Here is a 13,948-nt window from a genome sequence, read left to right as displayed (position 1 = left end):
TGCTTTTGGCGTCTTCCCCTGTGTCAAAGGGGAAGTTTCTTTCTCCTCACAAGCACATACTTTGTTCTGTTCCAAGGAACCAATGTATTTATAGAACTTCCTTTATGGCAACCTTTCTTGAGCAGGCACAAAGTTAACTATTGCCCCTGGTTTGTGTGCAACCACCACACACCCCGCCCCGTGCCATACTACCAGTGGCACCAGGTCTCTTCCTGAAAAACCTTATGGCCCCTCTCCCTTTTGGCCATGGTCCTCCATTGTCTGTCCTCATCCCCTCCAACAGCCCACGGCCCACCAGGAGAACCAGGGCTGCTTCCAAAACCCTCTGCCAAGACAGCACACAACTTGGCCACGCAAACATCCCAACACCGAGAAGGAAGCTGTCTTTCATCAAAGCACTCAGCTGGTACAAACTTTGGAAATTTGGTTGTCAGAAAGTACAAAGTGCCACAAACCATCCGCATAGAAACTCCAGCCAGAAATGCATCAACACCTTCAGGACATGGTTGTTGGAGAAGTGTGAGGTGCTGTGTACCACAGATGGTAGCTGGAAGTGGGCTACCATGGCTTGGAGTGCTTCTAGAAAGCAGATCCTCCTTCCCCAGCCTCTGCTCATCCTTTCTCTAACAATACTGTGAGATGCTGCAGGGCCTTCTTGCTTGAGGCTCTGCATCCCCTCTGGATGGCAGGAATGTGCTGCCAGGATTCACACAGACATTCATTAAGGGCAGCACACCACCTACTCTAAACCCACTCTGAAGCTTTGCCAAGGTCCCAACAGCACATTTTGGTAAACTTAGCACAAATATGGGGGAGTTCAAATTTTCAGTTCATTGCCACAGGACTAATTGCACATGCAGACATCCCAGAATTTATCCATTTTGACCAAATGACAAGTTCACAATATAACGTATTTAGAAGAATTGCCCTAGCCTTATCTTTTCTGTCCCCATCTTCTCACAAATGACACTGACCTAATTTGGAGTAAGAACTTAAATCCCATAGAGACTGAAATGTACTGATACAGTCATTTCTCTAAGACCAACTCAGATGGCTTTTAAGTGAAAAAACAGACTGTTTGTTTGAATCTTTCAGGGGCCTGTTAATTTCCCCATTTTTCTTTTTTCTCCTGTAAGCTCTCCGTTGCAGCCATGAGGTGCTTTGCTTAGGACCCAGAGGGCCCTTAAAGATTCTCAGCAATTATAGTAACTACCTTAAGTAGATCCATAAGGCAACTTCTGGCTCTCTTAATTTAGCCAAGTGTGCTTCTACTTGACTCCTTTCACCTGGATTTTTATCCCCATTGACATTTAACTCAATGACACACCTGAAAAGCAACATCTTCAGTGGGCAAAGACTGGGTGGTTTTGATTGAAAAAATGTCTTAATAGCAACTTTTCTGTATTTATCACATTAGCTTTACGGCCCTTGGGCCTGGCGCTGCACAGTGATGGAAGCTGGAGGACAGAACTGTGAATCCCAGCACTATTTTCCAAAGTTACTATTTTTCTCAGTGATATGGACATAAAACATTACAGAAAAAGGTGTGGGTCTGCACCTGTGTAGGAATATATGAGTAAAGAGCTGGACAAAAGTATCCACACATAACCTTTTCCATCATCAGATTCAGAGTAACAAGACACCAGTTTTCTGCCTCTGTGATACAGGTGCCTAGTTTTGGTCAGCTGCGTGTTCTGCCACCTCTGACATACCACCCCATACAATATCCTCTAGTCAATGAAAACCACAGCTGGCATCTTGATAAACACTTACAGCAATTATTTGTTCCGCAGAACCAAACCAGTATTTGAGGAAGGTATAATTTGGGACTGCTGAGCTCTGCACCCTGATTTGCTGCTCCAGCACAGCACGGTGCATGTATCTGCCTGGTTCTGTTTGAGATGAGGGACTGAACAAGCTGACCAAGCCAGTCACAATGCCTTCCTGCAATTAGAGGCCCTCATTTGTTCTTCTCATTTTATTTTCTTATGGAACTGAATTACAATCTGCAAGAAAGCTCAAGAGTCTCATATAATTATCAAATATAAATTCACACTTCTGGCTCCGGGAGATCCGGCTTATTTGGGAATAAAAATTCAAATACATAGATTATCTAGTTAATAATTTTCTAACATTTCTAGAGTTCATTGAATCTCTTATTATTATTGGAAAAGCACAATCACCCATTAGCAATGAATATGCTATGAACATTTAATTTTTGAAAATGGAAACTATACTAATTAGCCTACAATCATGGTTTCCCAAGCACAATCACTAAGTTTTCAAGAGGAAAGGTCACTCTGCAAGCATTTCTTTGTTTAGTAGATTAAATTATTTTAAGCTATGAAACTTCTCTCAACTTCCATGCTTTCAACCATGCAATGTGCCAATCCAAGCATTGCTGTTCATCTTCTGATGTGTTTTCTAACTGGCAAAAATTATGAAAGGGAAAAAAACCAAGAACACAGAACCAAAACAGCAAACAACAAAAAAGCAACATGCTTCTACTCCAAACCAATCATGAGGGAGATATTCATGATAAACAATGAACCAGGTACATGGGTGGCACTTAGCATCAGTAAAGGTGTCGAGTCTGTTCCCAGTGAGATTACTGTGGCAGGAGAATCCTTATTAACATTACCAACACAATCCAGATTAGAGATCAAGAAAAACACTAGAACTGCACTGTTGCACCACAAGCAGCAATGGCGATGAAGGCTGAGTTTAAAAAAAACACATCCTCTTGGCTGAAATGCTGCAAAGACTCAGCAACCCAGAGAAACAAGCTTTTCAGAAATGCTTAGTAAAATAATTAAGACCTTAACTGCTGCTTTTACAGGTCTGTAGGAAGGTCAGATTTAAAAGATGGAATTTTAGGAAATGATCAATCCCCGACCTGAAGTCGGGGGCTGTGCCAGCAGCACGCGAGGACAATGTGAGGATGTATTCGCCTGCTCTTTGCCCGGATGGACCTCAGGAGGTCCATGCCTGCCAGCCCAGGGAAGCAGGAAAGGGCTGCAGCTGGAAGTTCCTCTGAAATGACTCAGCAGCATGGCTCAGCAAACTGATTTTATATGATTTATTGGGGGCTTTGGAGGTAACAGGCATTAAGTCACACACAGGAAGTTGAAGACAGTTCTTCCAATCTTAAGACCATACCTGGCTTTAAAACAGTTTTCCCCTGTGTATACCTTTTGTTTCACATCTTTCCTGCAATGCTACCACGTATCCCACACGTGCTTGTGCTGTTTCAAAAGCTCTCCGATCCACCCAATTATTATCCACACCTCCTGGACAATAGAAAAGGTGTGGGGTTTCTTCCCCATGCAATATTTTACAGCAATTCCTGCACAGTTTTATCAGGTCTGCCTCTCCCACTTGGCTTGCCAGTATTAAATTGCCACTGTGAACACAGTTTTACAAACCAAATTTTTATTAAAGACTTAGAAAGAAGGAAAAAGAAAGTAGTTTAACTTGAACAGCAAAACATGACTTGCGAGAGTTTGTTTGCTGTTTAGCAATTTCCAAACACCCCCAAATGGCTGCTAACACAGCTCCATTCCCACCTGCTCCATCTTTCCCCTTCTTCCCGTTCCCCTTTCGCCTCCTCGGCAACTGTTCAATGTTCAAAGGGACCAAATGCAAACAAATACCATTCACGCTGTTCCTAAGGAATAGTAAACTGAGTGCTGCTGAAGACCTGATATTCGTGCTGAAAAAGGACACAAATTCCTTGGAGAAGACAACACCAACAATGCTCAACCATGACCTTGAAAACCTAGTTCTGTGTCATTTCACTCACTTTCATTAAACCCAGCTATATAAAACTGTTTTCTTGTCAAGTTGCATTAGGAAAAGTGTTGCCAGCAGGTTGAAGGAGGTGATCCTTCCCCTCTGCTCAGCACTGCTGAGCCACATCTCGAGTGCTGGGTCCACCGATGGGCTCCCCAGTACGTGGACATACTGGAGTGAGTCCAGCAAAGGGCTACAAAGTCGGTGAAGGGACTGGAGCATCTGTCATGCAAAAAACATCTGAGAGAGCTGGGGCTGTTTGGCCCAGAGAAAGCTAAAGGGGTTGTATCACTGTCTGTCTCAATACCCAAAACAGGGAACATTGATGGTAGACCCTCCTCTCAGAGGTACCCAGAGAGACAAGAGGCACAAACCGAAACCCAGTAAATTCTGACTGAATGTAAGAAAACGCTTTTCTTACTGTGCAGGTGACCAAGCACTGACACAGGTTACCCAGAAAAGTTGAAGATACTCAAATCCCTTCAAAAATGTCAGTCCCTGAAGATACTCTAACCCTAGTGGACACAGCTCTGAGCAATTATCTCTGTCTGATCTTGCTTGAATAGGGGCTTGGACCAGAGCCTTTTGTGGAGGCCCCCTGCAACCTCAGTGCTTCTGTGAAACAGTGAGGAGGAAAAGGCAGAATCATACCACCTGACTTTTGGTATCCACAGTAGCCGCCTAATTTCACTGAACTGCCTCCATGGGTAGCTGAGTGAGAAAGGGCTCATCCAAAGGATCATGTGGAGAAGATGTGCTGGTGACTGCAGTAATCTCCTTTCCCTTACTGACTCCAGGGCTGCAGGGAGATTTGTCTCATGGGCACAGGCATCCAACTGAATGGAGCTACCCCAACTTATCTCAGTTTGGCAGCTTTGACACCTACCCATATTCACACCCCTATTTTCCCAGTAATCCTGCATGAGCTGAGGGGGGTAGTCAACCAGCATCTCTGCATCCTCGTGAGATCTGTACATTAAATGAGTTCCCTTGTATGGTGCATGTTTTTCTTGCTCTTCCCTGGCTCTGGGAAATGGGAATGAGTAGTGTGGACTATGCCAGAAGCAAATGACAACACTTGCTTTGCCAGCTCAGCTGTGCTGGCAGGCACTCATTAGGTTGGAAGGAAAGCTGTGCTTCATCCCCACCCCTCTGCCCACTCTCAGCCCACAGGCTCCTGCGGGAACGTGCTGACTCCTGGGGACTACATGTGAGATCCAGGCATTGAGCAGGCAAGTGCGGTGGGTGTCTTTGCAATCTTTGACACAATACAAATCTATAAACGGTGCATTAAATACCGTGTAGACTCCAACATACATACATACAGGGGTAATAAAACCCCAAACAATAACATGCTGGGGAAAGCGATCATCTACGTGTATAATCTTCAATAACAGAATAATTTTCATATTATTTTGAGCAGGCTGTTTATCAAATTTCCAGCTGTGAGCTGATAATAACTAAAACTCCTGACAACTCTCAGCATTGTTCCTTTCTCCTCAGGCTACTTCTGACACTGCCTTTTCTCTACTAATGTCAGCATGAATAGATAGAAGTAGGCTATCAAGCCACACAGATGCTTCATTCCTTCAAATACCCTTATTGTTTTACAGAAGAAATCCTGAGCTGTAGCCGATCTTTCACACGCAACCCCCCCAACAATTTCATATCCAAAGCTCCATGGGAGTAAGCACCCAAGGGAAGAGGAGTTTTCCCTTCTAAATCAAAGTCTACAACTAAAATGACCTTGTCCAATGGCAGTGCTTCAACAGCAGTTGGTATGCTAGAAGAATGGGATGCTATCCAGGGGGCCCTTGGCAGGCTGGAAAAGTGGGCCCTTGCAAAGCTAGTGAGGTTCACGGAGGCCAAGTGCAAATTTCTGCATATGGGTCACAGAAATCCCCAGTATTAATACTTAATGGTGCATGATTGGATTAAGAGCAGCTGTGAAGAGGACCTGGGGATACTGGGGTCCCCATTACAAAAAAGACATGGACCTGTTAGAGTCAGTCCAGAAGAGGGCCACAAGAAGAGATCATAAGGCTGAAGTACCTCTCCTATAAAGACAGGCTGAGAGAGTTGGGGTTGTTTGGCCTGGAGAAGGCTGTAGGAAGACCTTATAGCAGCCTTTCAAGGATCTTATAAAGGGGGCTTATAAGAAAGTCAGCGACTTTTTACCAAGGCCTGTGGTGACACTACAAGGGGCAGTGGTTTTAAAGAGGATAGATTTAGATTGGATATAAGGATATTTTTTTTTTTGCTATGAGGGTGTTGAGGCACTGAACAGGTTACCCAGAGAAGTTATGGATGCCCCTTCAAGTAAGTGTCCTTCCCTTAGAAAAGTCCAGGATCAGGTTGGACAGACCTCTGAGCAACCAGACCTAGTGGAGGCTGTCCCTGCCCATGGCAGGTGGGATGGACTAGATGGTCTTTAAAAGTCCCTTCCAACTCAAACCATTCTATGATCTTATGCTTCCAAGGCAACTTGCAAAGCACCTCCTCACATCACATGTCAATGCAGTTTCTAAGCCAGCTTGCATAAAACAGGGATGACCCTGAGACCTGTCCTATACATTACATAGCAGAACCTCACTGGGCAGGGAAAGCCTTTTTTTTTCTCTCAGTATGTGCAAAAGATGAAGATGTTTTAGATGAGAAAGTTCTGGTGCTGTTGTTTGATACCATAAAGATCTTTAATATGCTGACACTGAGTAAGTACTACACAACTATTAAATCTTTTGAAAAAGGGGTCAGTCAGCTTAGAAGGCAGTGGCTGTCTTTCTCCCTTTGCTGTCTCTCTTTTAAGCCAGCCAACTGGAAACTCTTCGTGTTTAGGAGCCTTTACTTCACACTTCATTATGTTGTGGCATCTGCAGCTCTCCAAAATCCCCATGGGTGATTTTGACTCCCCCACATATCTCAGCCCCATCCTCCTACTTGTCTCTCAAACCTCATGGATCCAAACACACAGCAGCTCCACACCTGTACTCTGCCAGCAATGAAGGAGGGCTGTGACAACCTGTAGGTGTAGAAGATGAAAGCAATCCACCTCTAAGTATTTATTATCAGGGCAGAAAAGCTAGGCAAGCAACACCAACCCAGACACTGGCTGAAAGAACCAGGCATGGTGAAAGCCAAATGGGGCTGGGCAATGCCAAGCACTGTGGACCTGCTCTAGCTGATCCTGCTCTGAGCAGGGCCTTGCACTACAGTCTCCAAGTTCCTTGCCAACTTCTGCAGTTCTGTGACTCAAGAACTGTGGGCATCCTTCAGCAATTTTGGGAGAAACTGATTGTCAGTTATAGGTAGAGTTAGCATACTTTCATGGTTTGGCCTATTACGGAATCACAGATCAGTAGGTTGGAAAAGCCCTTTGAGATCATTGAGTCCAACCATACCTGTCCTCTACTAAACCATACCCCTGAGCACCTCCTCTACCTGTCTTTTAAATACATCTGGGGCAGTGACTCAACCCCCTCCCTGGGCAGCCTGTTCCAATGCCCAATAACCCTTTCCATGAAGAACTTTTTCCTAAAGTCTAATCTGAACCTGCCCTGGCACAGCCTGAGTCCATTCCCCCTCATCCTATCACCTGTTGCTTGGGCAAAGAGACCAACACCCATCTCTCTACAACCTTCTTTCAGGTAACTGTAGGTGGCATTTAGTGAGCCCAGGAACTCCCTACTCAGAAGCAAAACTTGCCCTAACTACCAGCTTTCTCTTATGTGCAACATACAGGGTTCTACTCTGGGATTTTAACCAAATTTATGCTTCCGATCCCCAAAATGGTGAGATGTGTATCAGTAAACAGTAGCAAAAATGGTTCATGTAACACCATTATGAAGTTAAAGCAGTCATAATTTAGAGCTGCTAACATAAACCTCAAACTACGGGTTAAACAAGCAGGCCAGGTTCTGATTTATATTACACTACAGCAAAAACTGGAATCAATCCAGTGATTTCAGATTACTTTGCTGGCTTTACCAAAGATCACATTCAGGCCTGCAATCTCTCCGTGTAAAAGAAATGGGGAAAAATAAAGAGTAATGACATTAAGGAATGCAATTATAAAAGTGAATTAAATAATAAATGGAGAGAAGAGGCTTAAGCAGAAGAAGAGAGATATATTTTAAAATTTTATTTGAAATGACATGGATATTCAATTAGATTCAAGCAATAAAAAACATTTGAAAGGGTAAAAACTGTACAGGAGGATGCTCTAACATAACAATGACTGCTATGTAGGGCTTTTTTTTCTCTAGGTGAATTTATTTCATTAAAAGTATGGATTTATTTTCTGTTGCGTACAGAATAAACCACAAATTTGCTATACTTTTTCAATATGAAAATCAAGGGCAATACCAGATTCACCAGTAGCTCCACTGCTGATGGACCCCCATGGGTCACAGTAGGGGTCTATTGCACGCCAGGTACTGAAGCTGGCAGCTTAAGTATAAACTAACCTTCAGACATGGGGTCTGAAGTGCACTGCAGGTTCTTATGTCTGCCCCCTCTTCTCATCTCGACTGAGAAACTGCTGACAGCATGCCAGAGCTGGCTTTCCTCCTGGGCAAGTGGACATAGGTAGAGGTATGTAGTATAAAGCAGAGACTTATCTGGGTTGTTCAACTAGACACAAGGGCTTAGAAGAGCTTCCAGCCTTAGACTTGGAGAGACAGACACAAAACCCCTCTTTTGCTTGCTCTTTATCTCAGTCTTTTAGACTACAAGGAGAAGAATGTCCATACTCCTGCAGAAAACTCTGGATGATCAGTGGTCCCTAAGAAGAATTTTACTTCCTCCTTAACTCTGCCATTTGCCTTTGTCACATACTGTAACTCAAACTCCTTTTCTTTTGTTTTGGGCTTGTGGTTTTTTTTCCCCCACATCCACTTCTCCAATACTTCGACATAATTTGGTGACTTATATGTTCTAGAGAATTCAGTGATTAATTTCTGAAGAGAACAATATGCTTGTTAATGCTGAGTGTCAGACAAAAACGTAAGTGCATTGGTTGCCATAGTTTCATTTTGCTATTGGCCCAGCTTCTATCAACTGTGGTGATCGGTAAGTAACAAGGTGTGAGTTGAGGAAAAAGCCTCATTTTTCAGTGATGAAATGAGTATTTCATTCACCGGTCTCCTCAGTTTTGCCCTCAAAAATAATCCTCTTAAAATGCATGCAGAACATTTACTGTAACTCTTTGTAAAAATTCACATGCTGAATACCTTTCCAATCATCTGAGTGATAGTTAGGCTGATTATTGAGAATGCTCCTACATCAGAGTTTTGATTACTGGGACAAGTTTTGTTATATGCTTTATACCAAATATAACAGGTTTTGATTGCTTTCTCTGAGGTTTTATTCTAGACCATGGTTTCCAATAGGTCTGCCCTTCTGGGATGCCATGATACGCTAACAGAGAAATCCATAACCTTCTGGACATCAGTAGTTCAGCGTGGCCACTGGAACAAATTATGTGTCAGCATGGATGATCACTTTCCAAGGCCTGAAGAGTGGCTTAGACAATTTTTAGCTATTTCTGAGATCTATCCACTATTCAATATTCCACCTCTTCGGGGATGGTTGCTGCAGACTTCTCTTTTTTGGGAAGAAGATTGACAAGGCATGCCTGAAGATAATAGTTTCTCTCAGTAAGTTCCAGCTGTCTTCTGAAGCCATGGAACATTTATGTGGATGGTAAGCATGCATTTAGCTTTGTTATGCCAAACTACATCAACATTTCCCCTGTCTGAGATACAGAATTTTTGTCAACTTGCAGACCTTAGTGTTAATTAAAAATGTTGTTTGAGAGAAATACTGTTGAAGGTTCATGCTTGGGGATAAGGTTTTTATGTTTTAGGGATCACCTTGACCATTTTACATATATGCAAGGATTTTTTCCCTTTTTTTCCCTTAAATTTTTAAATAAATATTCATTTATTCTGTTGTAATTGCCTAGAGAAAAACGTAATACATGCTTTGTTTCCACTTGAATTACATTCAGCTTGCTTTCTTGTTTCTTGTCACTGTACTCCTGCGTTTGGTATCTGCAAAGCCAAATTCTCTTAAGCTGGTACCAAGAGGCACTTTTGTTGCTTACCTTCTAGTTTCATTTTAATTTGGGTTGGAATCCATCACATGCCTTTTTTTAGACCACCTCTCTGACTCATAAGTCATTGGGTTTTACTTAATAGCACAATCTTCACTCTTCATTGATATCCATGTCCCTCATCACAGCTCTTAATGCCAGCCTACTTTTCTGCAAAGGTGGATTAATCGCATCGAACATTCGCTGTTTAAAGAGTCAGTTGTTGTCTTTGGTCACTCTGCAGTCAATGGAGGTGGCCAGAAATTTCAGAGTGATTCACCCCATGCAGAGAGAGATGTCTGAAAGAAGCAGGATGCCTATATGCATACTTATTTTAAGACAGGATGAATCACCTTCTACAAGAGCTTCTTTCTTTCTGACGATTTTAGAGGCAGCCTTGTAAACTTGCTTAGATCTGAAACTGGATTTCTAAATGCTTAAAGTGACGCAAGAAAAATCCTACCTAGCTCATCAACAGTGGATAACCTAGAATCAAAGCGCTGTTCCTGGTCTCACCAGGAAGCACATACATTTGCTGAGGTTGATTGTTATTCCAGTGTATCAGAACCTGTGTTCAGGTGTAATTAATGCCATTACAAATACAACATGCTGGTCTACCAAATACTGGCAGCCTTGCCTGAACTGCTATTTACTTCCATCAAAGCACTGGAAAAAAATAACTCTTCTCCACACTTTTCCAGCTCCTCCAAAACCAAAATAGTTTTAAGCAGCTGAACTGTGGAGATCAGGCCACTCAAGATTGTCTCATCACGCCCTCATCATACTCTCCTTTTTCTTTGGCACAGTTCTTAGCCAAGTAAAGCCTTGGCCTCTGAGAGTAGGAACATTTATTATTATTAAATACAATATTCTTTCTAAGACATTTCACTCTGACCATCTAAATTCTGTATTATGGTCTTCTCCAACCCACTTCTAATAGCCAGCTCACTCTTTATCCACCACAGCCTCCTCAGCAGCCATGTCTGGCAGTGCAAGACACCATCTCATAGCTCTGGATTCAAAGGGAGAAATGGGTATGGTGAGCATTGTGCGGCCCTCCTGGGAGAGGCGGCAGCAAGATCAGTGCCTCAATTGTTCCCTCTCAATTCCCAACTCCCAAAGCAGCTATAGGGTCTCTTTTATATCTTGTTCATGATCCTGTGTCCTGGGATGACAACTGTGACTGGCAAAGGATGGAGTAAAACTCCTGAGTACGTGTATCAGCATATGGTCTAGAAATAGTGTTGAGATAACTGAAATAAATATAAACTAGCACAGAACTCTTTTGCTTCCATTCAATTTCTACATGATAAAGCAACACTTACGACTGGAGTCAGCTTGCTTTTGCACATGTATCCATGACGGTTGTGAATAAGCTGATTTCAACTGATGATTTTGACCTATGTGCTAAACAACTACATTACTAAAACCCACATGACTATATTATGACAGATATTAAAAGGAGTGGTTATCAGGAAAGCAGATTACAGCTTTTTTATTTTACTAAAACCCTTTCAAAGTCAAAACACAGTGTTTATATCATTGTGGCTAGTGATCCATTGGTGCAATGCTCGTCCCAAATTCATTATAAACCAATCGTCAGAACTATCCCTTGTGACTGCTTCAGATGGAGCATGATTAAATGCAGAGGAAATACATTACTGAGAAGATGAATCATAATTCTGCAGAATGAAATTAATGGCTTTACACTTTCGAGTTGGGCATTGAAGGGCGGTCAAAAATGTTACTCATACAAACAAGTGAGCAAATGAATCACATAAACAGCTTGAACAGGAAAAATATACTTTACATTTGACTGGCAGTAACATTGACTATCAAAGAAACACAGAAGAAAACCTGAAAATATTGTCTTAAGGAAGAACTTTCAAATAAAGCTTTCTTCATCACACTGGTATGAAGTGCAAATATTTTGATCAGTTTTGATCTTTATGGTTTGCAATAGGTGTAATAATTTCAGTTAGAGTGGTTTGATGGGTCATTTTAGTTCCTTCAGCCTATTTCTAAGCAGGCAGATTGGTAACCATCTCACAGCAACGGGAGTATGAGATGGTCCAGTATCAGTTGGTATGACTGAAGCCAGTCTGTTCAACTCGGCTGCCTAGACACAGCATATCTGCTACCTCCACATGGATGTCTCAGACACTTTAGGGCCTTTCAGAAGGCACCAGACACCTCTGCTTAAGCAGAGCAAGATCTTGCCCACCTAAGACAGCTAACTTGAGCCTATCAAACCAACTATGTGCCAAAATGCCCTGTTCTGTCAACAGACAAAAGCCATCACAGAGAAACCCTGCTCACCTAAATTAACTCATCAAGCTTTTATCTGTAAGTCTCCCTCAGAAGTCCATGAAAAATGCTTGCCTTACCTTACTCTCAACTTACACTAGGAGGACGTCTTTGCTACACATCTGATGGTTTGCTGATAAATAATGTTTCACAGAATTACAGAATTGTAGGGGTTGGGAGGGAACTCAAGAGTTTCATGGAGTCACAGAACGGTTTGGTTTGGAAGGCATCTCAGAGATGATATAGTTCCAACCCCAACCATGGGCAAGGACACCCTCCACTACACCAGGCTGCCCAAAGCTCCATCCAGCCTGGCCTTAAACACTGCCAGGGAGGGGGCATCCATCACTTCTCTGGGCAACGTCTTCCAGTGCCTCCCCTACTCTACTTGAATAATTTTTTTCCTAATATCTAACCTAAATCTGCCATCATTCAGTTTAAAGCTATCAGCCCTTGTCCTATCACTCCATGTCCTTGTAAACAGTCCCTCTCCATCTTTTCTGTAGGCCCTTTCAGGTACTGGAAGGCTGCAGTAAGGTCTCCCTAGAGCCTTCTCTTCTCCAGGCTGATCTAGATTTACATGCTGATGATGCTGGTCTACTCTGTTATGTTAAGCAACAATCAATCAGCCTCCCATCCATTTATTCTAGCACACACACAGAGCCAGCAAAGAGCACAAGCAGAGTTGTGCCACCTGTGCCAAAAGGAAAGCTGCTAATCCCACCAGTTGATTATGCCATACACACCACTTCCTTCGCTCTTTGTAATTATAGAGTAACACACAAAAGGTCCAAATCTTTGCTGATCTCCAAGTCATATGTTGGCCTTGGTTAATATCCTTGATGGACACCAGAGCAAAAAGGTCAAAGCTGGGACAGTGTGAAACTGAACTGGCCTCACCAGGACTGAATTTAACAGTATTCATCCATGTGCTTCCACCTTTAGGAGTTTTACTTTTGCAGAGACGCAAAACCAGCTTCTGCCATAAAGCACACAATTAATTAAAAATGTTAAAATGGCTGTAATGCAGATTAAGAACACGAGTTCTTCAGCACAGAGCACCTCTGTTACGCAGGCAACCCCAGCATCAGAAAGTAGTAATGCGCATAACCATGGCCTGGTATTTCCTCATTAAGTCGCACACACCAGTAATGCTGCTCATTGAAATCAGACTGACAGATGATATAGATGAGTCCCACAAACCCTTCTTCCTGGAGAAATGTAAGTATTTTTACAGATGACAAACCTCCTAGTGAGGTTATATACTGAAAGGAAAAAAGAATGCACTCTGACATTAATATTGATAGAAACTGCAAAATGAGCAAAAAAGGACAAAGTAAAAGGAAAGCTGTCTGTCTCTGAGGAGACTTGGTGTCCCCAGGACAGGAACCTCATTATTATTTCATGACCTCAATGGCAAGTCCCTAAGCTTTGTGTGTGTGTCCTTCATAACAAAACATTAATTATAAACACAAAACAGAAAATCTCAGATGCGCAGTAATAGAAAGCTGTTAGCTATTTCTTCTAGTTGTGACTCCATTTATACAGCACAATAGTTCCAAGAGACAACAAGTTAAAACATAACTTCTCACAAGTCCCAAATATCAATGACAGCATATGGTCTTTCTGTTAGTAAGCCAGAGGGAGGCACGGAGAGAAAGGCTTTTATACTAAAGGACTGCACAATTTTATCATTTCATACATTATAAGTAATTGGAACAATTTCTTCCCACTGTTTTTCCATGAGAGCTCCACTGG

This window comes from Gallinula chloropus, assembly GCF_964237585.1.
Source record: "Gallinula chloropus genome assembly, chromosome: 3".
Taxonomy (NCBI): domain Eukaryota; kingdom Metazoa; phylum Chordata; class Aves; order Gruiformes; family Rallidae; genus Gallinula; species Gallinula chloropus.
The sequence above is the reverse complement of the archived record's forward strand: the minus strand, read 5'-3'. Positions refer to the sequence as shown.